Raw genomic sequence first — 23,796 nt, 5'->3', positions numbered from 1 at the left:
GTAAATAAATATGCACTTTCATGTTAAATTAAAATTTTAATGTGTATTCTCTTTCTAAAATTACATGAGCTTTAGGACCCCATAAAACCTGGAACCACAGAATAAATACTTACTAAATATTTAGATACCACGAACGTAAGGATCGCTTTTAGCCTAGCATAGAGCCTAGTATCTATTTGTCACTCAGTTGTTTGGAGTTGAATGCATCTCCGTAATAAAAATTACTTTTGGGGGCTGGCGCCATGGCTCAGTGGTTAGGTTTGCACGCTCCACTTCAGCAGCCCAGGGTTTTGCTGGTTTGGATCCTGGGTGTGGACCTAGCACCGCTCATCTAACCATGCTGTGGCAGCGTCCCACATAGCAGAGCTAGAAGGACTTAGAACTAGAATATACAACTATGTACTGGGGGGCTTTGGGGAGAAGCAGAAAAAAAAATTAGTTACTTTTTTCAACGACTGGTACTTTTTATGGACAGTAAGTAATAGCTATAAGCTGTAGCTAAGTAGAATGTTTACCTTCTCAGCATCTTGAGGTGATGAAATCATTCATTCTACAACACATTTTCTCATGGGTGAAAAACTGGTAAGAGTCCTTAATTTAACCAGGTATTTGACGTTTGGAAATAATATTTACTTTATCATTTCCCTCAGCCACCTTTTCTGGTTTAACTTGTCAAAAAAAAAAAAAAGAAAAGAAAAAAAACAAGGAAAGAAGGAGAGAGAGAAAGAGAGAAAGCTTCAAGTCAGAATACTTTTGGTCAGGGTGGATTAGAATGTTATTACGGTAGTAGAGTCTTTGGACAGGTGCCTAAAATTCCGAAAAGTGACCAGGACACAATTAGTCAATGGCACTCCGAGGAAAGTAAAGTACTAGTGAGGGTCTCTCCCTATAAGTCCTTCCAAATAGTAAGTTTCAAACAAAAATTGATGTAACTGGTACGTTTGTTTAGAATGATGGTGTCTACCTGTGTTTTAAACAACTCCTTGTCACAGGGCAGTATGTACTTAACAATGTTTCAAGGAATTAAGCACAACATCTTCATTTAGTAAATACATTTTATTTATTTATTTTTTTTGGTGAGGAAGATTGGCTCTGAGCTAACGTCTATTGCCAATCTCCCTCTTTTCGCTTGAGGAAGATTGTTGCTAAGCTAACATCTATGCCAGTCTTCCTCTATTTTGTATATGGGATGCTGCCACAGCAGGGCTTGATGAGCAGTGTGTAGGTATGCCCCCAGGATCTGAACACACTAACCCCAGGTCACTAAAATGGAGTGCTCCAACTTAACCACTAGGCCAACGGGCTGGCCCACATTTTACATTTTAACATTTTAGCTCTCACCTCAAAAACACTCTGTCCTAAGCATCTCTGTGTTTGCCCATCTTCCAGGTGTACCTGAAGATTTAGCACACTCTATACATATGACTCCTTTTTAAAGCATCCATTTTGGGCACACAAATGGACAGGAGTTCAGAAAGATCCATCCAAGGATGACTGTTGCTACATTGTTCACCTGAATACTTCTCGGTGTGTTGATAGATGGCTTAAAAAGTGTTAGCTGGAGGAAGCCTGAGCGTGGATGCAGGAGTGAGTGGGGGCTGCTGCTGCGCCGGCACCAACAGGGTTAACCAGCCTTGCCAGCGTGAACAATGGAAACCGGGCAGCTCTAAATGAAATGAGCTGAATATTTCATTCGGCCACTCAGCTGCCTGCTCCAATTGCCTCCTTTACTAAAATAAGAGCTTAATCTAAAGTGACAACAACATCAGTTTCTGTGTGCTCCAGTCACACTGAACATGACTTCCTTAACATAAACACTATTTACATGGACCGTCTGGATATAGCGGGGAATCAGGAGCGTGCCCAGCTAAGACACAGGGTACAATGAAGGACGAGGAGCAGGCAGCTGAGAATTAACATCAGCAAATGAAAGCCTGACCCTCAGAGGGCATGTCCCTGTTACGTTTTAAAATGAGAGAGCATTGCACCAGTAACCTTAGCCTTTGTAAAGACTATGCCATTTAAAATAAAATAGCACCTTTTCAGTTTAGACACTTAACCAAATGCATTATGTCTGACCCATTTTCCAACTTACGTGACACAAGAGGATGGATCCCTAGCTGCAATTATTAGACTCTTTCAAACAATTGCAACCAATAACCTCCCTCCCCAGCCTCCTTCTCATAGCAGCCTGTACTTCTTTGAGATAAAGAGGGCATTTCCTTCAGTGAGGGCAGGCCAGACGGAGACGTCAGGGGAGTGGGAGAGAAGATGTCACCCTTGAACTGAAGGCTTTGATGTCGGTGTTAGTGGCACCCAGGAAATCCCTTTTTGAAAGTGATTTTCAGCTTGAGAGTTCGGGAAGATTAGAAGCAGGAGTGTGACAAGGCACCAGCCTGTCAGGGCCCACAAAGTAACACAAGTTACTTCCTTCCAGCACCCCAGAATAGATGATGAGAGAGACAGCAATCCCGAATGTGCATTATTGATGGTTTATTTCCACAAGGAGGATGCTATAGCGTTAATTACTTTCACCATGCTAGCCACCCTCTGGGAATTTTAAGAGTCACAAAATATAGAAATATTTAACTTCATCTTAGTAGAATTATTAACAGTTAGTGGAGTTCAGTGATTTTTCCACCAGCTTCGTAGATAAGGAAAGGAAGGCACAGAGAACTTGCTCATACATCTGAAGTCACACAGCAAATCAAAGAGCAATGGGGAAAGAATTCTTTATTTTTTTTCCCGGTAATTGTCTCTACTTCCTTCATGTCACCATTAACACTCTCATTTCTAAAATGGCTCTTCTCTTGAAATTTCCCTTGACTGAGTCTTACAGAAGGCTGACAGCTGACACTGGATTGTGGCTTCTGGGCTCCAAAGACCTGAGGCTGCTGACAAAATGGTAGCTCTGTTTTTTCCAGTACAGTTCTGTGTGACCTGTTCTCATCCTCCAGGCTCTGTGCCTGAGTGAATGTCCCTGTGGTCCCCGCCCCTGTGGCAGTAGGATTTAGATAAAGCTCTTATTCACTGAAGAAGAAAGAGACTGATCATTTAAAACAAGGTTCTTTTCTAAGGAAGGTATAGTGATTGACAGGAGGGAAAATGGGAGAATCGTCAATATCTGGCGAGCCTCTGTAGAATACTCATTAATCAACAGACATTTATTGAGGATCTATGAGATCATCAAGCATTATGTTTGAGGAGAGAAAATTGTCTCTGGCCTCTTGAAGCCCACCGTCTAGTGAAAAGGTTTATCATAATTTGCCAAAAAGAAGAATTTAGACTTCTGCAGAAAGCCAATAAGAATATCACGATTGTGAAAAAATACTATTGTTTTAGTTTGAAATAATGCTCTTCTACTGTGTTTTCATCTTCATTTTTAACTTAAGGGAGCTGTGACTAGAAGGACGCCCTTTGGCTCGCCACTCATTGAGCACTGATCAGCTCTTTCAGGTCCTATCCTAGATGTGCCCCCGAAAGAATTGCACACGTTTTCTCACAGTCAGATGGGGTTGCCAACACTTATACAAATATCGATTGTACAATTTGGTGATTGCCTTATTGAGACAGGTATCAAAGCTTGAGGGCGGAGGAGAGATGGGAATAACTTCACCTGCCCTGTGAGACCTCTTCAAACGGCAAGGACCTTGGCATCTCTGCCCAGCTCTTCAGCTTGGTCTAGAGTCAACAAATGTCAGCTGCGAATGGAAAAGCCAGTGGGAGTGAGGACCCTGCAAAAATTAAGCTTAGGAGACAGACTTTGCATGGATTTTTGAAATCATTAGGATTTGCGGAAGGCAATTGGGAAGCTGATTTGTGCCTGGCTTTTCTCTGTCTTAAGTCTTGGCTTCTCTGAGCTACATACAGTAAGGTTCTTTGACCTCCTCTTTTTCCTTCTCAAGTGAGGATGAGCTTGCCTTCTCTTGGGATGTCCCTACTGCTTCGTTGCCTCTTAGTATGATGGGGCATGATTAGCCAGAGAGAGAGATGCAGGATTTCTCTTGTTGAAGATGACAACACTCACTTTGAGGAATTTTGGGGCTCCATCAGAAGATGTCTGAGACAGACTCAGGCAGTCTAGTGTGTCTTCCATTTTCTTTCAGTCAACTTTCCCCTCATTAATTAATAGTGGTCAAGGTCTCAGCATTGACATACTATTGTGTATCGTTGACTAAAGCTGCTCATCATTTTATGTTTTCTAATGCAGGGTATTTTAAGAATATTTTGCCATTCTTACCTTCACATGCTGTGTGTAAACCATTCCCTGTGAAATTAATCATAAACCCCCTTCTTTCCTCCTTTGCTATACTCATTTTAAACTTTTAGGGAGAGGTGTATTTTTTTTGTGTTGTATATGTTGTATTTGGCCTTTTCTCTCTTCTTTGAAGATGAGGGACAAAATTTCTGTCGTCCTAAAATAGAAGATAGTATTGTGTCATAATTTTTTCAAGAATAGAAGAGTTTTGCCATGTTTTAATATAACTTCCACACTAAGTACTAGTTTTCATGAAAAGGAAAGTGTTTTAAAGCATAATCCAGACATAAGATTATATGTCTCTTAAGTTTCTGCCTAATCACTTAATGTTTTTATTGTAAGTTTCACAGGGTTAATTACCAGCACAGGAATGAACTTCTCACATATCATCACTGGAATGTCTAGTTATTGGGGGAGGGGTGGGGGTGAATGGTGGATTCCGTTCAGGTGTCCCTCAACCTGTTTATCCTCCAAGACCTTGTGAAACCCTCTTCTATAATATCAGGTTGTTATTCAGTTGCCCCCAACCCTGAGTGGTCTATAATTTCATCCCATCGGCAAGACCACAACCCAAAGAGTCAGCATCATGATTTTGCAGCAGCTGTTGCTGCAGAAGGTAAATGCCGTGCAGATATTGATGAGCTTGCTAATTTGTTTAGTAGACAGGATTTAGAATGGGGAACAGGATTTGTCTGCTAGCTGTCATCATCCATCAGCCCCAGGCTGCCCCAGGCAGTGGGTTTGCTTTTTGCCAGCTTCTAAATTTGCTTTATTTTTCCTTAGCTTCAATCTACTTTATTCATTTATTGTAATTGGGAGAGTGGTGGTTGAGATAGGAAAGAGAAATACTCATGCCCTACGCTTGAGATTGAAGGCTGTCATATGCAACAGTTCTCTGATATCAGTGGGTTCAGACGTGACCTATTGGTCTGTTGATTGATGTAGTTCGTGAATGAAGACCGTGCTCTCGAATGGGGGTCCTACAGCACAGGATGACTGCAAGACTTGCCAAAGTTGCCCTCAGTCCTACGTCTTTCTCCTTGGCTCCACCAAGATCAGAATTTGTAGTGTGGGATTTTCTTTGGGATTCTCATTCAATTCATTTAAAAATTGTGTTTTGAGTGCCCACTATATGTTAGTTATTATTATAGATGACAGAAATATATTGGTGAACAAGACAGAAAAAACCCCTGCTCTAAAAGTACTTAGATTCGAGAGGTGATGGAAATAAGCAAATAAATATGCAATACTTCAAATAGTGATAAATGAAATGAAGTAAATAACGTAGAGTGAGGGGTACAGCTGGACATGCTGTTTTAGATAAAGGCCAGCAAAAGTTCTCTGGGGAGATGACACCTGAGACCTGAGTGATGACGAGTCATGGAACATCTATGGGGAGACTTTAGGGAGAGGAAGTGGCAAAGGTGAAGACCCAGAAGAGACACTGAATGTGTTAAGTTCCAGGAATAGCAAGAAAACCAGTGCAGTTAAAGCAGGTGGTGGGGGGTGAGGGTGTGAGAAAATATTAGATAGGTGAAATTGGAGAGGAAAGCAGAGTCAGGTCACCTGAATTTTATTGTTAGTGTGATCGGAAGCTGGTTGTTGCTGGAGGAGTGACGTGGTCAGATGCACGTTTTTAAAAAGCTTACTCTGGCTGCTGTGTGGAGAGTAGGCTGTGGGGAGACAAAAGTGGAAGCAGAGCGATCACATGGGAGACCATTGTCACAGTCCAGTCAGAGGTGATTCTGGCTGCTACTACAGTGACAGTAGTGGAGTTGGTGAGAAGTAATCGAACGGTATATATTTCATATATTTTGAATGGCTGTAGCTGATGGTTTGGATGTGGAGGGTGTGGAGAAGAGAAAAATCAAGGCTGATGATATTTAGATGTTTTGATTTCAAGTATTGCCTGGTCAGAGTGCCCATAATTAACTCATACATATTGGGGAAGGATGTAGGCTAAGGTAAGGTGCTTACTAACGAGATGTTGTTTTTGAAGACTCAGTAAAGTTTGAAATAGCATGTAGAAGAAGAGAAGTATCAGAAGACTCAAGATGAATAAATGTTACCCTGAATTTAAGATAGGAGAACAGATTATCTTTCTAAAATGTTATGTTTTAAAATCCTAGATTGTGTTATTATAGAGATTGTTTCTGAATTCTTAGAGGGAAAGCAGTGTTGACCAGAAGCCAGTATGGCTTCTCTAGGATCCAATCATGCAGAAGTAACTTCCTTTTTTGTTTTTGAGGAAGATTAGCCCTGAGCTAACATCTGCCACCAATCCTCCTCTTTTTGCTGTGGAAGCTTGGCTCTCAGCTAACATCTGTACCTATCTTCCTCTATTTTATATGTGGGATGCCTGCCACAGTGTGGCTTGATGAATGGTGTGTAGGTCCCTGCTTGGGATCTGAACCAGTGAACCCTGGGCCACTGAAGTGGAAGGTGTGACCTTAACTGCTATGCCACTGGGCCAGCCCCTTACTCTTTTTTTAATGGGTCTAGCCTATTATCAGATATCATTTATAAAGTATAATTTTATGATATATCATAAAATTCAGGGAAATTAGAAAATTGGTTTGTTGACAGTATGCTAATATGGATTAACAGCTGAAGAACCATATTTAAAGGATATAGATTAGTATATGGTTATCAACCTAAAGAGAAGTCTGTAGTCAAGTGCCACCCATTCTATTCATTGGCTTATCCTCTTTATTACTTTTATTAAGAACTTTGATGAAGGAAGAAAGAAAGTGAGGAAACTAACATTTTGATTACTGCTTTTGGAAAGGACACCCTTGGCAGTTTAACCCATTCTATCTCATTTGGTGCTCAGGAAGTCAGTGATAGCCTCAATGTTGACCAAAACTTAAGGAGATGAAACTTAGTAGTGGTTAAGTAATTCAACATGTAATTTTAAAATCAGTCAATTACAGTAGGGGTTATCTGAATTGATAGTCCATTGTCAAGATATTCTGGTTAATTTTATGTTCAATATAAGCCAACAGTAAGACATAGCTGCTCAAACAAGAGGTAGTGTCACCCTTTAACAGCATTGATAGGAGATTACCATAACCATTGTCCATAACCAATGAGATAATCATCCAGTAAAATGTATACTGATCAGTTCATATTTGTCACTTATGTGTAAAATAATTTGAAGGACATTGGCAATTTAATTCTAAAGCTAGTGAATTAGAGGGATGAATAATCTAGAAAGGAATACTTCATATGAAGAGGAATTTTTTAGCTGGAAAAAGAGAGACTTGGGGAGAATTTCAAAACAGTCTTCAAAAATATGAAAAAGAATTGGCTTTTGAGTCATTTAGGATCTGGCAAGAAACAGATGATGGACTTAAGCAAAATAATGTGAAGAGAGTTTAATAAAGGGAGAAGTTATAAGGACATTTACAGGGTTTTAAAAAATGAAGACCACAGTAAAATGTCACTTCATACTCATTAGGATGGCTGAGAAACAAAGACAAGAAATAACAAGTGTTGGTGAGGATATGGAGAAATTGGAACCCTTGAACACAGCTCATAGGAATGTAAAATGGGCAGCTGTTGGGAAAAGAGTCTGGCAGTTCCTCAGAAGGTTAAACCTTATGAGCTACCATGTAACCAGCAACTCCGTTCCTGGGTTCATTCAAGAGAAATGAAAATACATGTTCACACAAAAAGTTGTACACAATGTTCATAGCAGAATTATTCATAATAGCCAAAAAGTGGAAACAACCCAAATATCTGCCAACCAGTGAATAAATAAAATATAGTACATCCAAACAATGGAATATTATTTGTCAATAAAAAGAAAGGAAGTGTTGATACATGCAACAACATAGATGAACCTTGAAAAGGTTATTCTATGTGAAAGAAGCCGGTCACGAGAGCACATGTTATATGATTCCATTTATATGTAACGTCCAGATTGCCAAATTTGTAAAGACAGAAAGTAGATTAGTGGCTGCCTAGGGCTGAGAGGTTGGGAAGGAATGGGGAGTAATTGTTAACGGATATGAGGTTTCTTTTTATAGTGAGGAAAATGTTCCAAAATTGATTGTGGTGATGGTTGTACATATGAATATATTAAAAACCATTTTATTGTACACTTTAAATGGGTGAATTGTATGGTGAATTATATCTCAATAAAGCTGTTATTAAAAAGGACCAATGAAGGTTGGTCCAGGACTCTGGGGATAATAATAGCAGGGAATTGTCACTATCTCTAGGCCTGAAGGGACAAGGATGGGAGCTGTGTGGAGAGACTCCACCAGACTCTGACCGTCACCTGCAAGGAGGGAGCTGCAGAAATATATACCCAGACCTGACTCTTCTCCTACTCTCTGACTCCTGCTGATGCCTCCTATTTTCGAAACCCAACCAGAAGCTTGGGAACAAAGGAGTCTGTTGATGTGATTCACAGAAATCAGCCTCCTGGGGCACAGAGCTGTGTGAAGGGTGGAGCCTGTATTTGGGTTTGAAAACAAGTGCTTCTGTGTATATCCAGAACTGGGACCAGTAGAAGAAAGTTAAAATTGGATGTGTTGCCTCAAAATGAAATGAATTTTGATCTCTGGAAATAGAGTTGGACTGAATTGGAGATGATGATAGTGAAATTACAGGGAGGATTGCAGTTTTAAGTGAAGGATTGAATTAATTACCTCTGAAAGTTCCCTTGCAATTCCAAGTTTCTGCCTCTAACCACTGGCATATTGGCACCAGTTGTATTATCTTTTGGCCAGCTGTGATCTTGGAAGTTCAAGATTTGGGCTTTGGCCAATAGAACATAGAGCAGGTAACTTTTGATGAAAGAGAGAAAGCAAAGGAAATATTCTAAGTATGGGGTGTTCACCTTGAGTTCACTGAACAAATAAATTAGATTCTAATGTGGTCAGAGACAGTTTGAGGAGAGCAGTGGCAGAAGAAAAAGAAAGAAGCTTGTCATCAAAGAAGATGTAGGATTTGGAGAAATAAAATTTTCCTACTTAACAATTTTGCTGATTGTGTATATTAGTCCACTTTCCTTTTTAGTTTAATATGACACTAAAAAGATGGCACTTGAATATTCTAAGAAAATTATAGTCGGCTTTCATGGTGCATGAAAGATGTCAAAGAACCATGTGTGTCTTCTCTCCTGCATGTTTCCCTAGATCCCCTTCTGGATTTATAGGGCAAGTGGTGGATCCCCCATGGGCATCTGATTCTGGGCTACGGATGGAGGGCGTTCTTTATGCGACTTCTCGCTCTTTTTGCAGAGACAGGATCTACAAGGGTGGCATGAGTGTGATCTGAGAAGAGAGTAGAAGGTTACTCAAGGGATTGCATTAATGGAAATGTTGTATTCAGCAACTCCGTGCTTTGCAGGCTACTTATGTTGATGACTTTAGAGAAGTTATTTGATGAGTTTTGTGGTTTTCTAAAATTAGTACTTTTCTTTTATGCCATGTTTTATATATACTGCATTAAATATATAGCAGTATAATCATTTATATGGTCCAGTGCCAAAATACAGAAATGAAGATGCTCATTTACAACTGTGGACAATATCCAAATAAACCACTGATATACCTTGTCAACTTACATGGATGTAGGATTTGGAAGAAGTAATCAAGACTGAGGAAGTATACTTTTCTATTTATTTTATTTCTGCACATCCACATATATCTCATAAATACTTGATAAAATACTTCTTGGATTTTTAGAAATTACCTTAATTTTTCCCCCTTCAATATTATGTACAGTAAATTTTACGATTTACTAAAGGCCAGTAGTTTTAGATTACTTGTTCTTTATGTTCACAAGTACTATTTTAATTTTTATTAACTTGCAACTCAAATTATTGTCACTTCATTGTAACAGATGGCATTTCATTGGTATAGGACGTTGGTTTTGCTATAGGACCTTTGGTACAGGATTATTGTTCAGATATGCATTTACCAGTTATATGACAAATATCCAGAAGTACGACTTTCTCAATTGCTTCCAATTCCATGTATTTATGTATGTTGTTTTAATCTTCACTGTTGTTTTTTGGTTTCACAATGAAAGAGAAGAAATTTCTCTGTTTACAAGTTTTTTTCATGAGTTATCTGGCTTTAGCATAAGAAATATTTATGAATAATATATGGTTAATATTAGAACTAAATGATTCAATACATATAAGATAATACACAGGGCCCGGTATGTAGATTATAAATGTCATACACAAACCCTAACGCATAGTAGGGCTTAATAAAAGATAGCTATGGTGATGGTGGTGATGGTGATGATGATGATAATGATTGTAGAGCATTATATAATCATCAGCGTCAATTTCACATAATGACTTTGGGGAAAATCAGGTAATTGAGTAAAATCTTTAAAACCTTTAATCTTTTAAATTTGTTTTTTAAATTCCTCATATTTTTTTTTTCTCCCTAAAATCCCAATACATAGTTGTATATCCTAGTTGTGGGTCATTCTAGTTCTTCTGTGTGGGATGCCTCCACAGCATGGCTTGATGAGTGGTGCCACGTCTGTGCCCAGGATGGAAACCCGCTAACCCTGGGCTGTCAAAGCAGAACATGCAAATGCAAACCTAATCATACAGCCATGGGACCAGCCTCTAAATTCCACATGAATCTTAAATATAAAGCATGAAACTTAACATGTACTCAGCATTAGGTCTCATCAGTAGACCCTCAAAAACATGATTGTAAGGGGTTTTTTGCCATTCCTGAAAAAATGTGAGACAAATGTATCCAGGATGATGCTACATATTTGTTCTTCTGGATTATCTAAAGCCTAGTCATATATCAAGTCAGACCACCACACCTCGGCTTTTATTTTAGCATTTATTGCATGTGTTGACAGTATGAATTTAGCTGCCCATGATTTATCAGTATATGATGAGCTTTAAGGAATTATCTTTCTTAAACCCAAGTGGCCGTATAAAGATTTTTGTACTTTTTAAAAGACTGTTATTGAAGACACTACAAATTCAGTCCTGTCTTTTAAATAAAGATTCATTTGAAAACAAGCACTTTTGGTTCCTAGTCAGAACTAGGAAAATTTTTGTTTGAGAATATAAATTTCTTTTACATTGTAACCTCTATCCCGGACTCTCTACATACACATCCAAATGGCTACTTGGCGGCTCCGCTTGGGGCATGTAAGTGAGCCCCAGATGTGCCCCACACACCTGCTTCCCTAGGAGTTGTCCCTGGCTCAGTTAAAGACAAATCCATTCTTCCCACTGCTCAGACCCCAAACCTTCCTTCATCCTTGACTCCTCTCTTTCACATATACTCCCCCTAATGCCTTAGCAAAACCCTGTCAGCACTACCTTCAAAATATTTACAGGATCTGACCACCTCTCCTCATCTCCGCTATTTCTAGTCTGGTCCAAGCCACCATCATTTCTGCTTGTGGCCCTTGCCTTCTAACTGGACTCCTACCTTTGTCTGTCTTCACTGTATTTTCATATGGCAGCCAGGGTGAGCCCTTGAAATGTAAATCAGATTAGTCAGATTATGCCCTTCTCTGTTTAGGACCTTCCAATGGCTTACTTCCTCTGGGGAGTCGTTACTATGACCCTCAAGGAGCGCAGTCAGCTCCCCCTGCCCGCCTGACTTTATCTTCTACTACTCTCCCACTCACTCACCCTCAGCCATACTGCCCATAGCTCTTTCTTGAACATGCCGTGCACTGCCTTTCTTAGGGCCTGTGCAATTCTGTAAGGTTCCCTCTGCCTGCAGTGCTCTTGCTCCAATACCGCATGACTCATTCCAGCACTTTCTTCAGGTCTTGACTCAGATGGTACCTTCTCAGTGAGGCCCTTCCTTCTACTCTATCTAAAATTGCATCTGGCCCTGCCATAAACACTTTCTATTGTGCCTTGCTTTAATTTTTCTCCTTAGCACTTACCTAACATAGTATATAGCTCTTCATTTATCTTGTTGACTTTTTCTCTCTCTGAGTAGAATATTAGCTGCATGAGGGCAAAGAACTTGGTCGTTTTGTTTACTGCTCTATCTCTAGAGCCCAAGATAGTTCCTGGCAAATGGAGACGTTCAATAAATATATGTTGAATAAATGAATAATTCAAAGTTGACTTTGGCTCGTATTCAGTATTTATGGCCAGATAAGTCATAAATAATTCACATTGCTTTCTTCTTGAAGTCCATGTAGGCATCTTTGAGGTTACAGTCAAATTCTTACCAAGTTATTTTTTTCATTCCTCCTCTTCCTGAAGTATCTGTCTGCTATGATAACATCTATCACGTCCCCATTAATTAACAACGAGTCTTTTGTATTTACTTATTCAACATTTTTTGAACACCAAACTGTGTGCTGGTCACTGTACAAGGTTCTTAAGAGACATGATCCACCTTTTTAAGGACACTTCCAACTTAGTAAGGCAAGACTAACAAATAACCCATATAGAAGGGACTTTTTTCATATATAAGAGAGGGCTGTTTCAAGAGGGATTTATAAAATACCCAACTGAGATTTTTCAGAAATATATGCTCTCATCCCATCCACTGGCTATAAGTTGGAGTACATGATGTGAGTATTTTAAAAAAGATTTTCTAAGTGACTTCATTAATCCACACATCTGCCATTAAGAACCACTGATTTAATAGTCACGCATGTATGTATTATGCTTCCAGACAGACAAACACAACTTACACCTTATTTATCAGGGCCAGCCTTGTACACTCGTGCTGTAATTGAAAGTTCCCTAACTTAAAGAAACATGTCCGAATCTATCAACTTTCGGGTAACAACAAAATGTATTAATACTAAAAATAAACATACGTATTTAATTATACTTGTTTCCTCCTTATGAAACAGGATGTTTCGGTTGCTTGTTTGTTTGGATTTTTTTAGTTTGTAAGAGTAAAGCTGCCGCTTGATCTGCAGTAGTGTCTGGCTTTTTGGGCATTTGTTGTGGCCGTGCTGCCCTTTTGCCATTTGTAGCTGAATGGGCATCTGTGTACTTCCCGAGATACGGTTCTCAACCCAGTAATGCATGCCTCCCACAGGCGAGACTGCTCTTGTGTGTTCTATTTGTGATTGCCACCTCACATAAAAATTACGCTAGTGCAAAGTCTGAAGACTAATTTTCTCAGTCCAGTGCATACTGCCCTATAGATGCCCCCACCTTGGGAGTTTTACTTGTTTTGAACTTCAGTGGAAATTTCAGGGCCTTTTCTTTCTGATTAGTTGCTTGTTACTGAACAAACTTAGAAATACAAAACTCTTACTGTATTATCCTTGTTCATCTTTGTATTTGGGTAAAGATGGACATGTGGTCTAAACAATTTGATATCATCATTTTGACCTTAGCCATCATATTCTTTGGTTTTCCTCAGTTTACTCTCTTGTGCATTCTATTTTCCTTTTTAAAAATATGTCAAGAGCATGGGACAATTAAAAATACTTGCCCTTGAAAAGAAAAGCTCCAGGAGTCTCAGTTTGGGAATGGGGTTTATCTCTGGATTCTGTGAGCTGGGTGCACGCTAATTTACCAGTGCTGGAACCAAATGGGTTGAAAATCGTTGTTTTCCCACCAGATGGGTTATTTTAAAATATCACAAAACTTCTGAGGTTATTTACATTACAAATGTGCTTCTTCGCACACATCAAGAATTGAGTACCATGTTTTGACAGTAACTCCTTTATGAAATTATATGTTGCGCAAGTGGAGTAAAATTCAAGTCATTCTCTAGGGAGCAGGCTTATGAATCTGGATGAGGTCACACCTCTTTAAAGATGCAGTTTGATAATCCGACATCAAAACAAAGGAATTCTGTTAATCCTCTCACAAAAGTGCAAATTGCTAATCAGATCCCTGGGCTGGGCTGGCAGCTTGGTAAACAATGAGCTTGGCAGAAGAGCAACTTTGGGCGGATAGATAGCTGAGAAGCTTGGGGTACCAACTTTGCCCCTGTGTTAGCCCAGTTGGGCCTGTTGTTTTGAAACAATTATATGTGTCAATGGAGGTGGTTCTTGGAGTGATTGTGTTCTTGTGCTTTTCTCCTTCAATGTTAATGATGATGCAAATCAATCTTCCTGTCTTTCATTTCACTTCACTCGTGTATAGGCTACTAGGCCCCTATATTCTTTTCACTTGGATGCGTGTGTCTTTTGAATTTCATTACACATTCCTCTACAAGCCCAGAGGGTTTTCCTTCCTTCCCATAAAGAGTGTGGTGGTATTTGAAAAAGGAAGAATAAATCCTAACCCAACTGAAAAAAGAATTTTCTTCTGGAAGGTGTAATAGTTAGGATTCTTTTTTTTGTACATGATCAAACCCAATTTAGGCAGCTTAAGAGGTAAAGCTGGAATTTGTTGGGTAAAGGAATACAAGGAAGGCAAATAACCAGATTGCAGGGAGGCAGGAATGTAGATGGACCTCAGGAACAGCTGGAACCAAGGAGTCATACTCGGCCATATACCATACTTGAACTCGGCCGGGGCTTCATACTTTCCCTTGTCTCCATGTCACTTTGGATGTCAACTTGATTCTTGCTGCAATAGAGATTTCTCCATATGGAAGGAAAGGTCACCATTGATGACAGCACTGGAATTTTACAGCTTGCTGCTTTTTCCATTCTGCTTAAACATCTCAGGGAAGCACTCTGATTTGGCTCCACTTAGATCAGATGCTTGCCCCAGACCAAATCCTATGTATATAACTTCATATTTGTCAGAGTGTAGAAAGTGCTTGCTATTTGTCTTACTCTGTCTTCTTTGGACTTCATGAAATATATAATCAGCCTGAAAAATTCTATGACCTGATGATCGTGTTAGCATGGAGAATTATTTTGCACATCTCATCACCACTCTTAACTCTCGCTGTAGTTGACCCTCTTGGCATTTCCAACTTTCACCCAAATGTGACTGAGTCAACTTGAAAGTGAAAAATACAACTTCTTCATTCTAAAAGGGGCTTTCATTGAGAGAGTGCATTATTTTGAATACTTCCAGCTAGTTGTGTGACTCCTGTAAAGAGAGCATTTGTAAATTATTTGGGTGCAATGTGTACGTTGAGAAGGGGTGAAAATTATAGTGTTGGTTCTGGAGCCGTCTTCCAATAGGGTCAGAGCTGTGTGCTTCTGCTGCAGTACAGTATGGGCCGCAGTCAGATGAATGATATAGTACACGACAAATCTACATGTGAAAGAGGAGAAACGTGTCAAAGGTAGAGGTTTGGGGTAGAGGCTGCCCCGGTGGGGCCGTGCTACTCACAGCCAAAGCTTTCTGAATAAGAGCACTGTCTTTTTAAAAGCAATAGGGGGTGAGGACTGAGGGAGCGCTCGCAGCGGTAAGTATAACACAGCTGTGCTCTGTTTATGCTTCGGCTACAATAAAAAAGCTATAAAATGTGAGATGTCATAGCTCCACTTTGCTTTATTTATACTATTTCCTCTGAGCTCTGTCACACTGCACATTCATCTGCTAAGTTGCAGCAAGAATGGAGATTAAAATATCACAGCTCAAAATAGGAGTCAAGCGGAAGGAGATTCATCATAGCCCTATTAAAAATATGTAAATATGGGAATGAAGTCATTTTAAAGCTATACAGCGCTCCTCCTTTATGAGTTAAGATCCCTTGAGCAAGTGGTGGGCTGGGCAAAGGATAGAGCAAGGGTGCTTGTTTGCCATTTCTTCCACCCATGGAAATTCTTTTAAGATTAAAGACTGTTAGAATTGCAAATTGCACATGTTTTCCTATAATCACGCCTTAGTTAATAATGGCAGGAAATCTAATGCAAAACAAGACAACAAAAGATTTGGTAATTAAAGTTTATATATTGTTCACTTGGTTAGGATTATTAAAAATAAGATATGAAATCTCCTTCTTGGCCTCAGCTATTAATGAATCCTTGAGAACTCTCCAGAAGTATCTCTAGGTAGGAAAGTTCCAAGAAGGAAACTGAGACTTGGAGGCATGTTCTGGCTTTCCAAAATCCAGTGGCTAATGGCAAAGCCGAGACTGGAAGCTAGGACACCTCCCTAAAACTGTGCTAGTAAATTACTTCTTTTAGCATTTCCTATATCTCTAGTCCTGACAGAGCTTGACTCTCTGCTGGCTGTATGGTGCGCTTAGGAGAGTAAGGAGTAGAATTTTTGGGTGGAAGTCTGGAATATCTCAAATGGTATTAGTAAAACTTTCATGCTCTCTTCTGCGTGCTGCTGATGTTTTGGCCTCCTTATTTTCCAAGTGTGCTATTGTAGCAATAATAAAGACCAACACTTATTAAGTACTTACTGGATACCAGGAATGGTTCTCTGTGTTTTATATGTATTAATTCTTTTAATTCTCATGACAACCCTATGTAGTAGGCATTATTACTCACATTTTACAGATGGGGAAACTGAGGCATAAGATCACACAGCTAGCGAGTGAGAACAGGAATTCAAACTGAGCAGTCTGGCTTCAGAGCCTGCACTCTCAACCACTATTGCCTTTCCAAAGGATTAGAAAAACACTAGAAAGAGTTCTTGACCGAAAAAGAGGAGAACTAGTTGCAGGCAGTCCTTCCATTACCATGGGAAACTAATTTTCCTCACTGTAGAATGAAATGAAGAAATGATTCTGTCCCTTCCAGTTTCAACTTTGCACGCATCTATCTACCTCATGAAAATAAATTTTTTGAGCAAGAACTTTTTTCTGCATTCTTTTTTAACTTTATTTTCAGAAATGGTTATGTTAAACATTTTGAATATACAGTGATTCTAGAATTTCTTTTGTCCTGCACTTTTCACTATGTTTTGGTTAAATTCTTTTTTTTCCCCCTGAGGAAGATTAGCCCTGAGCTAACTGCTGCCAATCCTCTTGTTTTTGCTGAGGAAGACTGGCCCTGAGCTAACATCCGTGCCCATCTTCCTCTACTTTATATGTGGGACGTCTACCACAGTGTGGCTTTTACCAAGCAGTGCCATGTCCGCACCCAGGATCCGAACCGGCCAGCCCTGGGCTGCCAAGAAGCTGAACGCACGAACATAACCGCTGTGCCACCGGGCTGGCCCTGGTTAAATTCTTTTGGTTGCAATTAATAGCAGTATCACAGCTGGCTAAAGATCTTCTCGCTGTGTGACCTTGAGCACATTTTTTAATCTCTTCCGCCAGTTTTTTCATCTGTAAAATGGGTGTTGTGAAAATACCTCTCCCATAGAGTTGTTGTGGGAGTTAAGCGAGATATGACACAAAAAGCACTAAGCGTGGCGCCTGCTGCTAGTAACTGCTGTAAAATATCAAAGTGTTTGATTATGATTACTATTGATCACCCGAGTCTCATGTAACATCTCTGTCTCTCACTCCTTATGCTACCAGTTCTCCTATTGTGATTGGAAATCATTTAATCTTTTTGTACCTGCATTCATGAAGGAGAAAGGTTAAAGTTCTATCAAAAGTACCATCTAATTGAGGTAGAAATATTAGCGTGGGGTGGAACTTTGGAAATTGCATAGGCCCCCCTTTAGTGTGATGAGTATAATACCCTGAAAGATTGAGTGACTTGTCTGACACTCAACCAGCTGGTAGAGCGTGGAGGGAAAGCCTACAGACCTTAACATGGTTTCCAGTGTCACACTGCTACCTATGGAGTTATTAAATAGCACACGTGAAGCTTCTTGAAATTTGTAAAAGGAACCACAACGCACGTCGTGAGGATTTAAGTTAGGCAAATTGCTAGAGCATCTCAGATTTATAGCAATTGAAGATTTAAATCATGTATCTTTTTGGCGGACTTCACAAGAGGACTTTAGGAAATATGCTTTCGGCTGGCAGGGAGTACTAGTGGTCATCTTTCTTTTTGACTCTTAAGAAATTGATGTTCTGGTTCCTTTTGTCTGTTGAGTGGCGTAACGTGATTTTCAATAGTATGAGAAGAAGTGTACCTGCTTAGGGAAGGTATAAAGGGATAAAGAAAAAAGATTTTTTTATAGCGATTTGAGTAATTTAAATAGGGAAATAATCTGATAAAACATTGTAATAATTTTTGACACATCTAGTTGGTTCAAAATTTATCCACTTCTACTCTAATATACAAAGAAAAATGAGCTGTTTCCCTAATGTATTCTTGCTCCTGAGTCCATACTCTACTGGGCAGATTGAAAGGTAGTAAAAAGTGAACCCAAAATAGCACAAAATAACTCAGTGTCTTCACTATCAAATCATTTCTTTCTGGTTGTTAGTTTCTCAGTTTCCGCATCCAGGCTGGGGACTAGGGTGGGTGGGGTGAGAGGTACCGTGGGTGTAAAATGTCAGGAGGCTCCCCTCTCAGGTGGCACCCCTGCACTTAGACAACCCTGAGAGGGCTGCCTCCTTTCATTTTGTGCCCTCCCAGGTGCCTCACAAGCCTCACCTTCGTGCTGGCTCTGCCCCTCTCCCCACTAAAGAAGCTATCTTTGAGGAGTCTGTGTATCATTGTGGCTGGGGTGGAGGGGAATGTGGAGTATCACATTTGTGCATGCTGGCCTCGGGGTTGTCCTCTGTATCCTTCCTGCTTCTGCCTTCTGATAGTGTCTCTACTGGTGGGGGCCTCTGTTCTTGCTGATGTAATTGGCCCCCCTGGATTTTGAGCCAGGACAGCTGCTACTGACCTACCATGCCCTTGAAGTTGAGGTCCCTCTTCGTTTCACTATCCCAGGGCTTTCCCAGTCTTTCTCTGTGTTGTGCTTGCCTGTGTGTGTGTGTGTGTTTGTGTGTGTGTGTGTCTGTGTGTTGGGGAGGGAGAGGATGGAACAGAGCACAGAAATTTTCAGGTTCCTTGCACATGCATACAACCTGTGAGGAATAACCAATTTTGGCTCAATCAAATCAAGTTCAGCTTCTCCCAAAAGGACCTACCCATTCATAATCTCTTAGTGTCTCTAAGAATTTGAGGTGCGCGTACTTCCTGAGTTATGGAGGATGCAGACGCGCAATCCCATCCACTGTGGTAACTTTTATTATATGATTGGGTATGGTATTTTATGGAAGCACAGAGAAGGAGTGCCTCATTTTGCCAGGGAGGATCAAAGGTGATTCCCAGAGGAGTGAAGCCCAAGTTAGGAGTTAAAGATAAATCATAGTCCTGTAGTTGGACAAGATGGGAAGTATGTTTTTGAAAGAGCAAATCTCATTGAAGAGCAGGCCCTTGTCTATCATAGTTACCTTTGTCTCCCTAGCGTAGATCTTAGCATATTGTATACACTTAAATATTTATTGCATCACCGAATGACTGACTTTTTCTTGAAGGCTGTTAAAGTTGGTCATTTTGAGCAGGAGTACAACTTGATAAGATTTATGTTTTATAAATAATAGTATAGCAACATTGTAGTAAGTGAGTCAAAAGGTAGTGAGGCAGGGAGCCTTTGTAGTCGCATGCTCCACGAAGACTCCTGGGAGAGACGCCTGTCAAGTGACCCCCAATCTCACTGCAGATGCTTCGAGATTATGTTAGAGAACACGTCACTCCACGGCCTCCACCAAAACCTAAAGACAATAAGAATATATAATGTCATAAGCATTTAGAGGCCATTATTCTTGAGAATTGAGTTTTTAGAATAAAGTTGTCATTGAAAGGTATAAAAAAGTGCACTGCTACTTTAATAATGTAGGGCACAGAGGAAGCAGATTGATGGTTGATATGTACAATGGTTGTTTCATTGAATTCGTACCTTCCAAATAGATTCTGGTTGGTGCTGTATCATCTAATTAATTTAAACACATTTATGGGGTGTGCATTATATCTCAGGTGCTGTGCTGGCCACTGGTGACCCAAAGATGATGATAAATATGTTCCTGCCCACGAGGAGCTAGCGATCCATTGGGGTATGTAAAGTGTTTATTATTTTTAAGATTGTTTGTTTTAAGCAAAATAGAGAAAGCTAAATACATAAGAAATATTTTGTATATTAATGTTGCAAGCATTTGGAACAATTTTTTTTTGACTAGATTAGCTAATGCTAAAGAAAATTGCTGATTTGGAGATTGTTGTTCATATGCCCAAATCAAATAATTAAACTCAGGTTCAACCTATTATAGATTCTGTATTAGGAGAGTTTTTGTGTGTGTGTTTGAGGAAGATTGGCCCTGAGCTAACAGCTGTTGCCAATCTTCCTCTTTTTGCTTGAGGAAGATTCACCCTGAGCTAACATCCATGCCAATCTTCCTCTATTTTTGTTGTGTGGGATGCTGCTAAAGCATGGCTTGATGAGCAGTGTGTAGGTCTGCACCTGGGACCTGAACCTGTGCACCCCAGGCCACTGAAGCGGAGTGCATGAACTTAACCACTGTGCCACTAGGCTGGCCCCTAGGATAGATGTTTTTAAAAAGTTAAACAACTCCAGAAAAAAACCAAAGCACTGAGATTTGTGTATATTTCCTACTTACAATAGTAAATGATGACAAATGAAGGGAGAATAGGATTGCTAACACGTCACACATAGCAACAATGTATGTTTCTTCTTCACACTTACAACATTGACTACTCTACTTTTTATTGGTTACTTTAGTGATCATTGTTACCTTTCATCCTCTCCTACTTCATTGATTTCTCCAACTGAGCAAAGTCTATATTGAGATAAAATAGGACTCCTTGTTTAGTTAATGTTAATTTTTGGCAAATATGTATTTTATTTAAGTAATTTTATTTAGGTTATTGTTTATAATAGTCTGTGCTTACAATAAACCATGTTGGGAGTATCCCTGAAGAATTAAATATAAATGCAGTAAATATAAATACGAAGTATTACATTCTAATGATACTTTATATATTTTATAGCATGATATAGAATAGAATTAGAGAATAAAATAATAAATTTAAGTGAACTTGATGTCCAGTAGTTTATACTGATGGTAAATAGCCCTAATAGCAATATATTTGGACCTATTTAATAAGTGTATTAACATGCTATCTAGATTAAACATTATAACTGCTGAGGGTATAGTTGTGATCATTTTAAAATGTGAGCAAACCAAGAAAGAGGATGTCCTTTGCCTTGGCAATATGATTTTAATTTTTAAAAGCATTTAATTTCATAAACCATATCCATCATCTTTGCATAGATAAATGTTGTGGCAATTTTTTGAATGAACCTCTTGGTTCCCTAAAGAAATTATGGATATGCCATAAATTTACAAATGAAAGGCCATTCATCAGAGTTATAAATATGAGTGGTTCTAGTGCTGATGCCCGTGTAAACTTAAAGTGGTTTTGTATCTATCGGCTTTTGTGTATAGTTAGTATGGCAAAAGGATATAGGTATCGTCATACTTACATGGTGTCATAACATTGGCAAAGTGGTGAGAACGACATGCAATATTTTTTGAATAGCATGGCATTTTCTTGAATTACTGCCGACAATAGAACATAAATCAACCTTGATGATGGATATTCCAAAGATGTTTATTAATCTATTCATTTAATCTAAAATACTCAGTCTTGGCATTTATAGAGCCAGTTCAAAGGAAATGACAAGTGATTCTAAGCCCCAGCAGTTACTTGTAGGGGCCCCATAATTATGTCAGCTAACTTTGGTTGGAAAGGAGATTAAAATGCATAAAAATCCTTTCTTCCTATCTATGCTAAAGATATTTGCTTAACTAAAACATGTTTTCTTGTATGTGTCTAATCAAAATCTCAATTGGTTCCACCGTTGATGAAGTTTACTACATAGCTCTCTATTTGAATCTTCATTTTTTTGTTTTTTTGTTGAGGAAGATTCACCCTGAGCTAACATCTGTTGCCAGTCTTCCTCTTTTTTTTTCTTGGTTGAGAAAGATCAGCCTTGAGCTAACGTCTGTGCCAATCTTCCTCTTCTTTGTATGTGGGATGCCTCCACAGCAGGGCTGATGAGTGGAGTAGGTCCATACCCAGATCTTAACCCGTGAACCTGGGCTGCGGAAGTGGAGCGCACACAACTCTTAACCACTCGGCCATGGGCCGGCCCCTGGATCTTCAGTTTTTAAAGTCTGTCGTCTTCCCTCTGTCTCTCCTTTCATCCTTCCCTCACTTTCTCCTCCTCCCCCTCAACTGTAAAAATAATCCTGCACTGTGTAAACTTTGCCTGAAAAGGACTGAATCTGACCAAATTTCTGTGTACCAAATTAAGAAATAGCATATGGCATATGATTTTGACCATACATGATGAGATTAAAGACAGGTAGGATGGACAGAAATAAAGAAAGCGAGATTTATATTAGATAGGAAAGGTCAGAGAAAGTCAGTAGCAGTAAAGCTGAGGAAGTAGGAGGCAGCTATGCAAATGTTGTGGAGTGTGGTATGAATGTGCAATGTGTGTGCCTGTATATGTGTGTTACTTATTTATTGAAATATGGAAAGTCTGGGCACAGAACTAACTTCTGGATTAAAATAATGGAAGCGGGACTCAATTTCTGTCCATCTCTCAGCTTCCACTAATACAGCTTCAGTGTTTGGCTTCATTTGGAAGCAAGATGGTGGCAGTAGCATTGTTTCAACTATAACATCCTCTCAGGCTTCAGATCAAACAGGAAAAAGACAGTCTGTTTCCCAGAAGCCTATAAAAAGTATCTTTGTGCTAATTCGTTTTGATTAGATCATACACTAATCCTGTGTATGACCTCTCTTGGAGCAGGAGATAGAGCCAACTTCGTCATTTTTCATAGACTAGGCATTAGGATTGTATCCCAGAGGCAAACGGGGCACTGTTAACATAAGGAGGGTGCATGGATGCTATGTAGCAAAAAAGAATGGTTTGCTGCCAGAAAAATCAAAATAGGTACATACACATGAAATTTGGCATATAATTCCAGAAACCTGTAGATTTCCCAGCAATCCATGGATTCTGGGTTAAGAAACTCTAAAAGTGAAATCGAATCAATGCCTTCTAGAACAAACGAAAAGCAACATTGATTTCCATGTCATCTAGGGAAATGAGTTGCTACTGGGGTTATTTCCTGAATAAAAAACAAAATGAGTTATCATCCTTAACTAGTTGTTTAAATGATAATATCAAAATAAGAATGAAAAAGAAGTTATATTTTCTTGTTAGCTAAAGTGGAAATGAGTGGTTCATCCTGAAGATGTTTCTTTAACTATTATTTTGTGTAAGGAAAAGAGGCAGAATCTTTTATTCAGGATGAGAAGTTTATACTGACAACATTAGAAAACTTCCATTAGGAAAAAAAGAAGTCATTTTTCATTGTTGGTGTTCTACGACTTTTATTGCTATGGGAGCCCGTGTTTATATATATTCTAAATCCCTTCAATGTAGTCAGTTCAGTTAAAGAAGTATTAATTGGGACCAGCCAGTACTGAGGTGGTTGAAATTGCATGCTCTGCTTCGGCGGTCTCAGGTTTGCAGGTTTGGATCCTGGGCACAGATCTACACACCGCTCATCAAGCCATGCTGTGGCAGCATCCCACATACAAAATAGAGGAAGATTGGCATGGATGTTAGCTCAGGGTGAATCTTCCTCAAGCAAAAAGAGGAAGATTGGCAACAGATGTTAGCTCAGGGCTGATCTTCCTCACCAAAAGAAAAAAAATAAGGTACTAATCATGTCTTGGAAAAGGAAATC

At 39.4% G+C, this 23,796-nt stretch overlaps 1 protein-coding gene across 31 annotated transcripts in view; it reads left to right on the top strand.

The window, feature by feature from the left end:
* SOX5 (SRY-box transcription factor 5) overlaps positions 1-23,796 on the top strand; it is a 949,864-nt gene that overhangs the window by 146,288 nt on the left and 779,780 nt on the right. For all 31 annotated transcript variants that reach the window (XM_070271071.1, XM_070271064.1, XM_070271055.1 and 28 more), the window contains exon 3: positions 19,988-20,064. The gene's annotated coding sequence lies outside the window, so the exon portion shown is untranslated. The remainder of the gene's footprint in view (positions 1-19,987; positions 20,065-23,796) is intronic.

Source organism: Equus caballus, chromosome 6, assembly GCF_041296265.1.
Source record: "Equus caballus isolate H_3958 breed thoroughbred chromosome 6, TB-T2T, whole genome shotgun sequence".
Taxonomy (NCBI): domain Eukaryota; kingdom Metazoa; phylum Chordata; class Mammalia; order Perissodactyla; family Equidae; genus Equus; species Equus caballus.
The sequence above is the reverse complement of the archived record's forward strand: the minus strand, read 5'-3'. Positions and strand labels throughout refer to the sequence as shown.